Source organism: Desmodus rotundus, chromosome 7 (assembly GCF_022682495.2).
Source record: "Desmodus rotundus isolate HL8 chromosome 7, HLdesRot8A.1, whole genome shotgun sequence".
NCBI lineage: Eukaryota > Metazoa > Chordata > Mammalia > Chiroptera > Phyllostomidae > Desmodus > Desmodus rotundus.
In genome coordinates this window covers 103,403,544-103,416,180 of record NC_071393.1, presented here as the reverse complement: position 1 = coordinate 103,416,180, position 12,637 = coordinate 103,403,544, and the positions used below count along the sequence as shown (strand labels likewise).

The 12,637-nt window shown below is 40.9% G+C and overlaps 1 pseudogene; it reads left to right on the top strand.

The window, feature by feature from the left end:
* The first annotated feature begins 339 nt into the window (after window positions 1–339).
* Window positions 340–10,566, top strand: LOC112311767 (peptidyl-prolyl cis-trans isomerase A pseudogene; annotated as a pseudogene).
* The last annotated feature ends 2,071 nt before the right edge of the window (window positions 10,567–12,637 follow it).

Sequence of the window (12,637 nt, the reverse complement as noted above, 5' to 3'; positions counted from 1 at the left end):
AAGAAGCAAGTTACAATAGACAGAATTTTAATCATGAAAATGCTTTAACATCCTGTGGCAAAAAAGATATTCTTGGAAGAATCCCAGATTGAAATCCCTTGATCAACATTTGAAAATGTTCTGTTTTCTGCAATATTTGAAAGTAACTTCTCAACATAAAGTTCTTCTGCTTCTGCTTGTCCCATGATCTTGTCAAAAAGAACAGTTATCATAACTTAGAACGGAAAGTATCCTAATGGCTCTCTCTGGAAGCATAATCCCTTTACTAAAAGGTAAAACATTTAAGTACACAGGTCGAAAGTGAATAATACAGTAAAGAAACTATCGGTACACACAACTGTAAAATCCAGTTTTTACATAGGGATAGGGATGTTTTAGATGAGGCTTGGTCCAATGCCTCAAGGATGTCCAGAACACCTGGGTTCTCTCCACTTCCCCTTGTCAGCTTCATCCTGAGGGGAGCATCCTTCCCAGTCCCAATATGGCTTCTGGCACCACATGCTTTTGTGTGTGTGTCAGAGAGAATAACTTTGTTTCAAGCCCCCTATACTCCCTGGGTGGCCTGCTCAGTTCACATGCTGACCCTGGCTGTATATAATGGTTACAGTCAAGAGGATGGAATATGCTGGTTGGCTTGACACATCCTACCCATACGGGGAGGCAGTAAGGTCAGCTTCCACAAAATCACATGGATCTCAGAAGGACACTGGAACTGGTGGGAAGGAAAAGGGGTATGGTGGCTGGCAAAGCGTCTGACAAATGTTGACTTCATAAGTTCCTAGGCAGCCTTGGTCTGTGAAGCTCCTCAGACTAGGATCGCTCATTCCTATCAGTAAGAGGAGAAAGAAAAGATGTGGACTTCTTCCCTCTCTTTAGAAAATGGCATCACATTCTGAAAATTAAATGAGCTTTGCCTTGAATTTGTTCTGCTCAGGGAAAAGTGTTATGGTCTAATAACTTTCAAATAAAATTATTCTTCTCAATTTTTGAAGTCATTATGAATAAGTAGAAAACAAGTAACAATATGTACTCTATCTCGTGTATTGTATTTCTTAGGAGAAATGTTGACATTTGACCTCATTTTCAAGGAAAAATAAATTGAGAGAACTTTATGGGGAAGGCTTTTGTTTGTCTCCAAGTGTTTTAATTAAGAAAAAGCTGCTAGAGAGAATCCACGGCCTATCTCCATATCTCTTATTGTCTTTCTCGCTTTTCTCTTCCTCTGTTTCTCTAATCCCCATCTCTCTCTCTCTCACTTGTATACACACACACACATTTTCTTTTTCTGCCCTTTCTCTCCACTTCCTCTCCCTCTATCCCTTTCATTCTTTTTGTTTTAAAGATTTTCTTCACTTATTTATTTTAGAGAGAGGAAGAGCGGGAGAGAAACAGTGATGTGAGAGAGAAACATCGATCAGTTGCCTGTCGCTCCTCCATCTGGGGTCCTGGCCCACAATCCAGGCGTGTGCCCTGACCAGGAAGTGAACTGGTGGTGACCTTTCGGTTTGTGGAATGACCCCCACCCCGCTGAGCCACACCAGTCATGACTACCCTTTCATGCTTCCTTCCATCTTTGGAATTCTCTTTACCCTTTTCTTCTCATTCTCCTCTCTCTTTTCTCTCATGTTTTTCACTCATACTCTCTCTCCAAATGGGTCCAGTAGAGTGATTAATTTAGACAGAGGAAAGCAGTTATTTTTTTTACTCACAATGTCCTGGAAACAAGTGTGAAACTGGTGGCAGTGACAGGTCTGTCTTGAGGAGAGCTTCTCCCTGTTTTCTATGGCCTCCAAACTGCATCAGAGGACAAAGTCTCAGCAGTCCTGTAGGAACTACGCTGGTTTCGCCAAAACGTTCTGCGCTAGCCATTAAAGGAGAGAGACCCCATCTCTTTGCTGGGGAGCTGTGCGGTCTAACTCTTATCTCCCTAATCCCCGCACCACCCTCCAGAGCTAAGAAAGCAGCTTAGTTTTCTCACCCCCATTTCAGAGTCTGGAAGGCACAGACCCTAACGGTGTGATAGAATGACCAGATTTTTAGGCTTACGGTATTATTGTCTTTACTTCTGGCTGATTTTTCAACTCTGACATTCCTCAGAGTAGCATGAAATCTCTTTTCCAAGTAACTTTATCCACTGATCATTAGCATTATCAAGGAGGACGACTCACAGACAAGAGACAATGACATGAAGTGCAGTAACTCTCACTCATGAAAGAAAAACATTATGCTTTGGCATCAGTCTAAGCCAAGTGCAGTTCTCAGATACATAGAGGAAATGCATTGCATATATTTCTTTAGGAAACCTGATACCATAAAAAAGTTTTGAGTTAGGGTTTTTAAAATAGCTATGTGTAGTTATCAAAATACGCTTGTTAGGAGCATAGCTGAGGGGATTAATACAAAAGCTGATAAGATACATAGCATGAAAGTTTTGATCAACCTTTTCTGGAGACACAATTGCTAATAATAAAAGGGAAAAAAATCTAACCTTGAGAGACATAATTCTAATTTTGGGAATTTGCTTACAAAAGATAGAAGATTAATGATACTTAATGTTGCTTTTATATCTAGTTTTGAGGGCTATTCTTATGATAACAAATATACTATTTTCTGGAGGTGGAAAATTTGCATGTAACTATCATTTCATTTCTGTCAAGGTTTCTCTGGCGGGTGTGTGATTCTGCACCGCGACTATGGTTCATGGCAATTTAGGTTAATGGAAGGTCCGTACTGCAGTTCAGTCAACAATCAGCAAACCCGCGCTGAGTGCCTGCGCACCAACAGCACGCCGGGTGTCTGTCTGCCATGGGCCTCACAGCTCCTGTCCTCAAGAATCTCGTGTCTCACGAGGAGACAGATCTTTATTTAAATATTTAAATTTCAATAAAGTGACCCCTATATTGCAAGCATGTGAAGTACACAATGGGAGTATAAGAAGGGAATTAAGGCTTTATGATGGAGTTCGGGAAGGCTTCCTAGAGCAGGTAGCTTTTGAGATGGAACTTGAAGAATGAGGAAGGACGAACAGAAACGAAGAGGGTTGCTTTTCTAAGTAGGGAGGATATCACATGCCAAGACATGGAGGTAGGATTCGAGTCGGCCTGATTAAGAAACCACAGGTGGTTTATTTTGCTGCATGTAAGTATGAGCATAGCATAGAAAATGAGGTGTGATCAGGAATCTGTGGGCAAATCACAAAATTCATTTTATGTCATGCTCGAGAATGTCTTAAGAATATGGTTGCTTAAAAAAAATACGGTTGCTAATCATAGACCACAGAGCATCATGAAAATCAATTACTTGTGTTGCCTTTTGGACAGATATTTATGGCTTTCTAGACCAAGTGCTGTTTCATAATATGTGCTCTCCAATACAGTGGTCGCTAGACAAATGTGACCAGTGAGTACTTGAAATTTGATTAATATGACTGAAGAACTAAATATCTTTTTTCATTTCAGTACAAGTTACATTTGAATAGCCACGTGTAGCTAACAGCTACCTTACTGGACAGTGCTGTTCTAGACCACAGCCCTTGGACTACACCTAAACTAACGTTGCTATGTTAAAGTTCAAAGAAATGGATTCGCAGAGAGTGTATGTGTGTATTTTGTAACTTCCTAAGAGATGTCACTAATATCCTACTGAGGTCCAAAATCTTAGCAAGGGCTACATTTCACAGAGATTATGGGTATGTACAATTAACGAAAAGCACAATTTTGCCTTAGGACCCAGAGTAATGGAGTCAATGTAAGTACTCACGGAGCATAGCATTATAAGGTATCATGTGCTTGTGTATAATTTGCTAATAGTAATAAAGCAAACAATGAAAAGGTAAACCAAAAAATTATGTAAATGGTTATATACTAGAGGAGGGAAGGAATAGGAGAGAGGTAAGAGAAATAACAACTAGTGTTCCTTGAATATCCTCATATATGTTTTATGATATGGCTTGGGAAACACGCAAAATTTAAAATTTAAAAGCAACCATTAAAATAAAAGATAACATAAAATAAATAAATTTAAATGCATATCCAGTATGTAGTAGAACAAAAAGAACAACAGAAAGAATTTAAAACTCTTTACAATAATCATGTTATGATTGTTAGCTTTAGTACTCATATCCTGTATAATGTGGAAAAAGAAAATGAGAAAAATTTTGATATTCTAATTCTATTATCTGTGGTGTTCTTGATAATCAGATTTTTTTCATTTTTTAAATATATTTATTGATTATGCTATTACAGTTGTCCCATTTCCCCCCCTTCACTCCACTCCATCCTGCCCACCCCTTCCCTCCCACATTCCCCCCCTGTAGTTCATGTCCATGGGTCATACTTATAAGTTCTTTGGCTTCTACATTTCCTACACTATTCTTAACCTCCCCCTGTCTATTTTCCACGTATCATCTATGCTACTTATTCTCTGTACCTTTTCCCCCTCCCCCTCCCACTCCCCTGTTGATAACCCTCCATGTGATCTCCATTTCTGTGGTTCTGTTCCTGTTCTAGTTGTTTGCTTAGTTTGCTTTTGTTATTGTTTTAGGTGTGGTTGTTAATAACTGTGAGTTTGCTGTCATTTTTACTGTTCATATTTTTTATCTTCTTTTTCTTAGATAAATCCCTTTAACATTTCATATAATAAGGTCTTGGTGATGATGAACTCCTTTAAATTGACCTTATCTGAGAAGCACTTTATCTGCCCTTCCATTCTAAATGATAGCTTTGCTGGATAGAGTAATTTTGGATGTAGGTCTTTGCCTTCCATGACTTGGAATGCTTCTTGCCAGCCCCTTCTTGCTTGTAAGGTCTCTTTGGAGAAATCAGCTGACAGTCTTATGGGAACTCCTTTGTAGGTAACTGTGTCCTTATTTCTTGCTGCTTCTAAGATTCTCTCCTCCTGTTTCATCTTGGGTAATGTAATTATGATATGCCTTGGTGTGTTCCTCCTTGGGTCCAGCTTCTTTGGGACTCTGAGCTTCCTGGTCTTTCTGGAAGTCTATTTCCTTTGCCAGATTAGGGAAGTTCTCCTTCATTATTTGTTCAAATGGGTTTTCAGTTTTTTGTTCTTCCTCTTGTCCTTCTGGTACCCCTATAATTCAGATATTGGAACGTTTCAAGATGTCCTGGAGGTTCCTAAGCCTCTCCTCATTTTTCCGAATTCTTGTTTCTTCATTCTTTTCTGGTTGGATGTTTCTTTCTTCCTTCTGGTCCACACCGTTGATTTGAGTCCCAGTTTCCTTCCCATCACTATTGGTTCCCTGTACACTTTCCTTTGTTTCTCTTAACATAGCCTTCATTTTTCCATCTAATTTTTGACCAAATTCAACCAATTCTATGAGCATCCTGATTACCAGTGTTTTGAACTGTGCATATAATAGGTTGGCTATCTGTTCGCTGCTTAGTTTTATTTCTTTCTGGAGCTTTGATCTGTTCTTTCATTTGGGCCATTTTTTTCCCCTTGGTGTGCCTGTTACGTAAAGGGGCGGAGCCTTAGGTGTTCATCAGGGCAGGGTAACTCTAGTCACTGTGCTGTGATGCTGTGCTTGGGGGAGGGGCCGAGAGGGAGCAATGGCATTTGCTCCACTCTCTGCCGGATTTCAGTCACTCCCTCCACTACCCACAATCAAATTGGGCCCTTCTGGTGCTGATTCCCAAGTGGGTGGGCCTGTGCACACTCGAGGCCCCTATGGGTCTCTCCAATGAACTCTCCTGTGAGGCTGGGAGCCTCTCCTGCTGCTGCCTCAACCCCCACAGGTGTTTTCAATCGGAGGTTTGAGGCTTTATTTCCCGGAGCTGGAGCTCTGGGGTGTGGGGTCTGCTTCACTCCCCCACCGTTTCTCTCTGTTTATCTGTGAGTGAGTGAGTGAGTGAGTGTGGGGCTGCAGGGTGTGCCAGCCACCACCTTGTGGGATCTGCCAGCTGCCACCTGGCCTGCCCCTTTCCACAATCCGCCACCTTGCTGGGTCCGCCAGCTGCAGCCTTGCCACAAATCCTCGCCACCCTGGCTGCCTGTGTCCGCCCCTCCTACTGGTCTGGATGAATGTTTCTTCTTTATCTCCTTGGTTGTCAGACTTCCATACAGTTCTATTTTCTGTCAGTTCTGTTGTTTATTGTTTTTAAATTGTCGTTGTCCTTCTTTTAGTTGTGCAAGGAGACACAGTGTGTCTACCTATGCCTCCATCTTGGCCGGAAGCCTCAATTATCAGAATTCTTAATGAGAGAAAAAGGAGATATAGAAGTAAGACAGAAGAATTTGAATATCAAAACGTATAGTCCTAAATTTGAATTAGAAATAGCAGTATGGGAATCCAGTCAAGGTGGTGGCATAGGCTCACACGCCTCACCTCCTCGCACAACCACATCAAAATTTCACTAAACTGTAGAACAACCATCTCTCAGAACCATCAGAAATAGAGTTCAGTGGGTCTGACAGCTACAGAGTTTAAAAAAAAAAAACAAACCTACATTCATCCAGACTGATAGGAGGGGGAGAGACATGGGATGCACTGGTCCCTCTCCATGTGTAGTGGATAAAAATTTGGGAAAGATATCTCATGTGTGAGGAATCACAGCCTCACACCAGGCCCCCCAGCCCAGGGTTCCAGTGCCAAGAAGATAAGCCCCCATAATTTCTGGCTGCAAAAACCAGTGGGAATTGAGTTGGTGGAAGAAACTTCTGGAGTCCCAAGCAGTTCCTCTTAAAGAACCCAGTAAGTTCCTCTTAAATGAACTTACTTAGATTCACTCCCTCTGAATTCCAGCACTGAGGTAGCAGCTTAAAAGGCACCAGTGGCATACAGGGAGGAACTGAAGTGTCTAGCATTAAGACGAGAGCTGGGGACGGCTTTCTGCCAGACAGAAAAGCAGGCAGAGGACATTGTCCCTTTACTGAAAATTCCCCCCACAGAGCCACAGAGCTGGCAGGCAGGTGCTATATCTGAAACTCAATCAACCTGGCTAACATTCTTTGTCCAGCCCTGGAGATCCTCTGAGACTCTGTGCCAACATATGGGCACACCCAAGCTGTTGACAGTGACTTTTTCATATGAATGGCTTGTCTTGTCAAATGCTTCACAACTTCCTAAATTCTATCAAACAAGCAACAGCTGGCCTCAGTGATCCCCCAGCCCCCATACCTCTTGCTTAGTGGCCCCAGGCCCAGCACTAGCAACAGCCAGCCTAGATTTGCAACTTGGCTTCTCCTGGGATCCTCCAAGCCCTGCACAAGTAGCAGCCATCTCAGATTGTTTTATGGCTCAGGCAGAGTGGCCCCAGGCAAAACACAGGTGGGGGCTGACCTTGGCCTGCACCACCCAGGAAACCCCAGAACCACTGCACCCAGTGGATACCTGCAGAACATATCAGAACACCACTACCCTGCCTCTGCACAGCTGATCCTCCACAGAGGGTTGAGGTTAGTGGTCATGGGTCACAGTCAGTCCTTGGAGCTGACTGGCCTAGATAAATCCTTCCCATTGACCTGCCAACAACAATCAAGTCTCAACTACAAGAGGAGGTATACTCAGCCAACATGAAAGGTACCCCTCAAGTATCCAGCTTGAGTGATAGGGGAGGCTGTGCCATTAGCATTAGGCCATGCTACCAAGACCGTGAGTCATAGCAGTTCTACCTATACATAGAAACAAACACAGGGAGGCTACCAAAATGAGGAAACAAGGAAACATAACCCTAACAAAAGAACAGATCAAAACTCCAGAAAAAAGACCTAAACAAAATGGAGATAAGCAATCTACCAGATGCAGAGTTCAAAACACTGGTTATAAGGATGCTCAAGGAATTTAGTGAGGACTTCAACAGCATAAAAAAGATCCAGTTAGAAACAAAGGATATGCTAATATAAAGAACAATTTACAGAGAAATAACAGTAGAATAGATGAATCCAATAATCAAATCAATGATTTGGAACATAATGAAGCAAAAACTAACCAATCAGAACAAGAAGAAAGGAGAATCAAAAAAAATGAGGAAATTTTCCCAGCAACCCTGGGACAACTTCAAGCATTCAAACAGTTGCATCATAGGGGTGCCAGAAGGAGAAGAGAAAGAGCAAGAAATTGGAATCTATTTGGAAAAATAATGAAAGAAAATTTCCCTAATTTGGTGAAAGAAATAGACATGCAAGTCCAGGAAGCACAGAGTCCCAAACAAGATGGATGCAAAGAGGCCCACTCCATGACACAGCATAATTAAAATGTCAAAGGTTACAGATAGAGACTCTTAAAAGTAGCAAGAGAAAAGCAGTTAATTATCTACAGGGGTGTTTCCATAAGGCTGTCAGCTGATTTCTCAAAAGAAGCTTTTCAGGCTAGAAGGGATTGGCAAGAAATATTCAAAGTTATGAAAAGCAGGGACCTATAGCCAAGATTGCTCTACTTTTCAAAGCTATCATTTAGAAGTGAAGGGCAGATAAGGAGCCTCCCGGACAAGAAAAAACTAAAGGAGTTCAACATCACCAACTCATCATTATATGAAATGTTAAAGGGATTTATTTAAGAAAAAGAACATCCAAACTATGAACAATAAAGTGGCAATAAATACATATTTGTTAACAATTGAATCTAAACTGATCTAATAACGTGTCAAAGTGGTTTGTGAAATTTCATGCTGGAGATTTCTTGCTGGATGATGTTCCATGGTCGGGTAGAAGTTGAAGTTGATAGTGATCAAATCGAGATGTTAAATTAAGAACAATCAATGTTAATACCACATGGGAGATAGCCAACATACTCAAAATATCCAAATTAATAAAGTTATAGGTGAAAGTGAAAGATGTGTATTTTATTTTATAGAAAAAAATCGTATGGCTTTTTGGCCAACCCAATATGAAGATACACATACAAATAATTATAGAATAAGATGGTTTGCCATAAGTTCCTTAAAAATAGTATTTTAGGAGTCAGATTTTGGTTTTCTCTAATTTTACATTAAACCTAGTTTTCTCATGTCACAATTATCTTAAAGGGGAAGGCTACTTGACTATTATAACTTAAAAGTCAAAGGTTAGCCCTGGCTGCAATGATTCAGTGGATTGAGGGTCAGCCTGTGAACCAAAAGTTGCCAGTTTGATTCCCAGTCAGGGCACAAGCCTAGGTTGTGGCCCAGGTCCCCAGATAGAGGGCGTGCAAGAGGCAACCACACACTGATGTTCCTCTCCCTCTCTCCTTCTCTTCTCCTCTCTCTAAAAATAAATAAATAAAATATATATTTTTTAAATCAAAGGTTAGCTCTTTCAAGCATCAAAAATAAATGGTTCCTGGGGCCATAGATTACTATTACTTCAAGGTCTAGATCACTCAGGGGGAAAAAATGTGGAATGAAATTCTTAAACATGTTTTAAAACTAGGAGACCTAGCAGAGCAATTTGGCTATATCTATATAGATGAAATTTTAAGTTTATTTCCTACAACCTAATCATTTCAATTCTAGGTAAGCATTCCTGGTAAAATCTTAAACACAGACACATGGAGACTTGTGAAAGGATGTTCCACAACTTTGTACTAAGAAACATGGAAATTAGAAACAACCAAAACTGTTGACCAGTAGGAGAGTGAACAAATAAATGTGACATGTGGGATCTTCATATAGTTAATTTTACATAACAGTCGACTTTTTATTTAAGAAAAATATATGAGTGCCTACTCTATGCCAAACGCTGTGCTAGGTTCTGGGATTCAGCAATGAGCAAGCCAATGAGCAACCCTGCCCTCAGGGAGCTTACTACTAGATCTGGGTATACTACAGGGATAGAGGGCAAAACACGTGGAAGGAAAAACATGGGCTATGACATATGAAACATGTTACCTCTAAAATTATCCACTAAGCAATCTTACATGTTACCTATGTATATAGAGTAAAAGTATTCTTGAATGACCTTACAGAACACATGCAAAAATCATAAAATTTGCTTCTAGGAAAGAAAAAAAGGCAATAGGACTGATGATGTGGGTCAAAGGGAATTTCAACTTTATCTGTAATTTTTATTTTTCATTAGAAAAAAGATAAACCAAAAAGATAAGCCGTTGCTGCCCTGATGCTTCCTGTGCTCAGCCATGGTCAACCCCACCATGGTCTCTGACATTGCTGCCACCAGCAGGCCCTTGGGCCGCATCTCCTTCGAGCCGTTTGCAGACAAAGTTCTAAAGACAGCAGAAAACTTTCGTGTTCTGAGCACTTGGGAGAAAGGATTCGGTTATAAAGATTCCTGCTTTCACAGAATTATTCCAGGATTTATGTGCCAGGCTGGTGACTTCACACGCCACAGTGGCATAGGTGGCAAGTTCATCTACAGGGAGAAATTTGGTGATGAGAATTTCATCCTGAAGCACACAGGTCCTGGCATCTTGTCCATGGCAAATGCTGGACCCAACACAATAGTTCCTAGTTTGTCATCTGCACTGCTGAGACCGGGTGGCTGGATGGCAAGCATGTGGTCCTCAGCCAGGTGAAATACAACATAGATGTTGTGGCAGCCATGAAGTGCTAGGGGTCGAGGAACGGCAAGACCAGCAAGAAGATCACAATTACTGACTGTGGACAACTCCAATAAACTTGACTTGTGTTTTATCTTAACCATCAGACCATTCCTTCTGTAGCTTGACCCTCATCAGCTTGGAATGTTCTATAACCTTCATGCTCCTGCCATAGTTCATTGGGTTCCATATTTCCTTTACCCCATCCAAGTCTAGCTGGATTCCAAAATTAAGTTTTTGATTATGAAATAAAAACTAAACAAAAAAAGAAAAAAGATAATCCAATTTATCACAATATGAGTAATGGTCATTTCTGGGTATTGGAAACATCTGTATTTGTTTTACTAATATCTGTATCTTGTTTTTCACTTTCTTGAAACTAAAGAACCTGTGACAAGGGAATTTAGGGTTACAAGGAACAGAAGTTACAAGTTATAGAGAAAAGTTCTGGAGGAGTTGGGTTCAACTTAGACATAAGAGAGATGCCTCTTCTCTGGGACAGAAGGGCAGAAGAAGTGATGGATGAAGGAAAATAGAAAAGATTTAGGGAAGGAATAGGAAGTTGAAGGAGATTGCAGTTGGCACTGAACTTCTCAGTAAATCAGGAGGCTAGCTCATCTTTTGAGTTCAAGGGGAAGAGAAGACCAACCAAAAAATATGAAAAAGTTTTTAAACAACAAACTCAGGGAACTTGTTAGTGAATCTCCAAGAACAGATTAGTAAAATAAGTACAGCCCCGACTGGTGTGACTCAGTGGATTGGGCATGCAAGAGGAACTGATCAATGTTTCTCTCACACATCAATGTTCCTTTCCCTGTCTTCCTCCTTTCCTTTCCCTTTCTCTATAAATAAATTAATAAATAAAATCTTTTAAAAATAACTCTAAAAAATAGTAAGTACAGAGCAACCATAAGAACCAGGTGGGTTTGGTAGCATGGATTTTCAGTGAACTAACTCAATGGTTTCATGTCTTGATCTAGCAAAACTTGATAGCATAGGAAAAAACAGGAGAAATTCATTGATAGTGCTGAACACAATAGGGAACACTTGGTGGAAATGTAAGGTGGCAAGGTATACCAGAATGATAATTAAAGCATCCTTTAAAGCTCTTGACTTCAGAGTCAGACTGAACAGAGGAAAAAGGGGTCAGGAATGAGCTTTGACTCTCTTGGATTAGGGGTTTGCAAGGGCAAGGCACACATGCCAACTAATCTGTCCTCAGACCATTGGCAGACATTACTAATTGATCTCCGCACCCTTTCTTACTTTAGACTCGAGCCCAGAACCCTCCTGCTTTCAGTGCTCCAGGGATCCAGTCCCAACTGCTTAGAATGGACATACCATGTGAAACCTACTGGACATACCTGCACCAGGTGTGCGCCCCTGCAAGGCAGTGGTCATGTCATACCAATCTCCAAGTGCTGTGCCTGGCACACAGAAAGTTCTCTGTCAATAAATAATTATGGATAGAAGGAAGGGAAGGAGGAAGGAGAAAAGGAGGGAGAGAATGAAAATAGAGAACAGGGTCAGGAGAAATGACAGAAAACGGAAAGCAAGAGAAGGTCAGACTAGGGTCAAAGTGGAGAGCTCAAAGCTGTTACTCTTCGAGGTCAAACTGTTTTAAGTAGTAAAAAAAAGTTATAGGTTTGCCTCTTGCAAAGAACGAAAAAGATACAAAATAGTTGTTAAATCCTAACTCTAAATTTTCTTCGGTAAATGAAGGGGACCAAAGTTTTTCCAACCCCAAACTGTGCCTTTTGGTGATACTGATTTTAAGCTGGTTATTAAGAAATAAAAGGCTCATAAAGAACCTTTGACCCTCAATCTTTCTTGCCTAAGAGATTTGGATGAAGAGGCCTGTTCCAGAAAGGGAATCTTAACATATGAGGTCTGTCTGGAAAAAGTCCAGCCATTGTTAATATAATGAGAATGGTTTGCCCAACATCGATGTAACCTGGCAGCCAAAGAGGGTGGACTGGAATGCACATGTGTGAGCAATGACCACTTCACTACACTAGCTGGTAAGGGTGGTAAATGCCATTGAGTGAGCTTGTGTACTGTGTGGCTGTCACATTCAAAATGACTGAGCAAGTAGAGCAACAAATCTGCATCAAATTTGCGTTAAGCTTGAATATTCCTTTTGTGGAA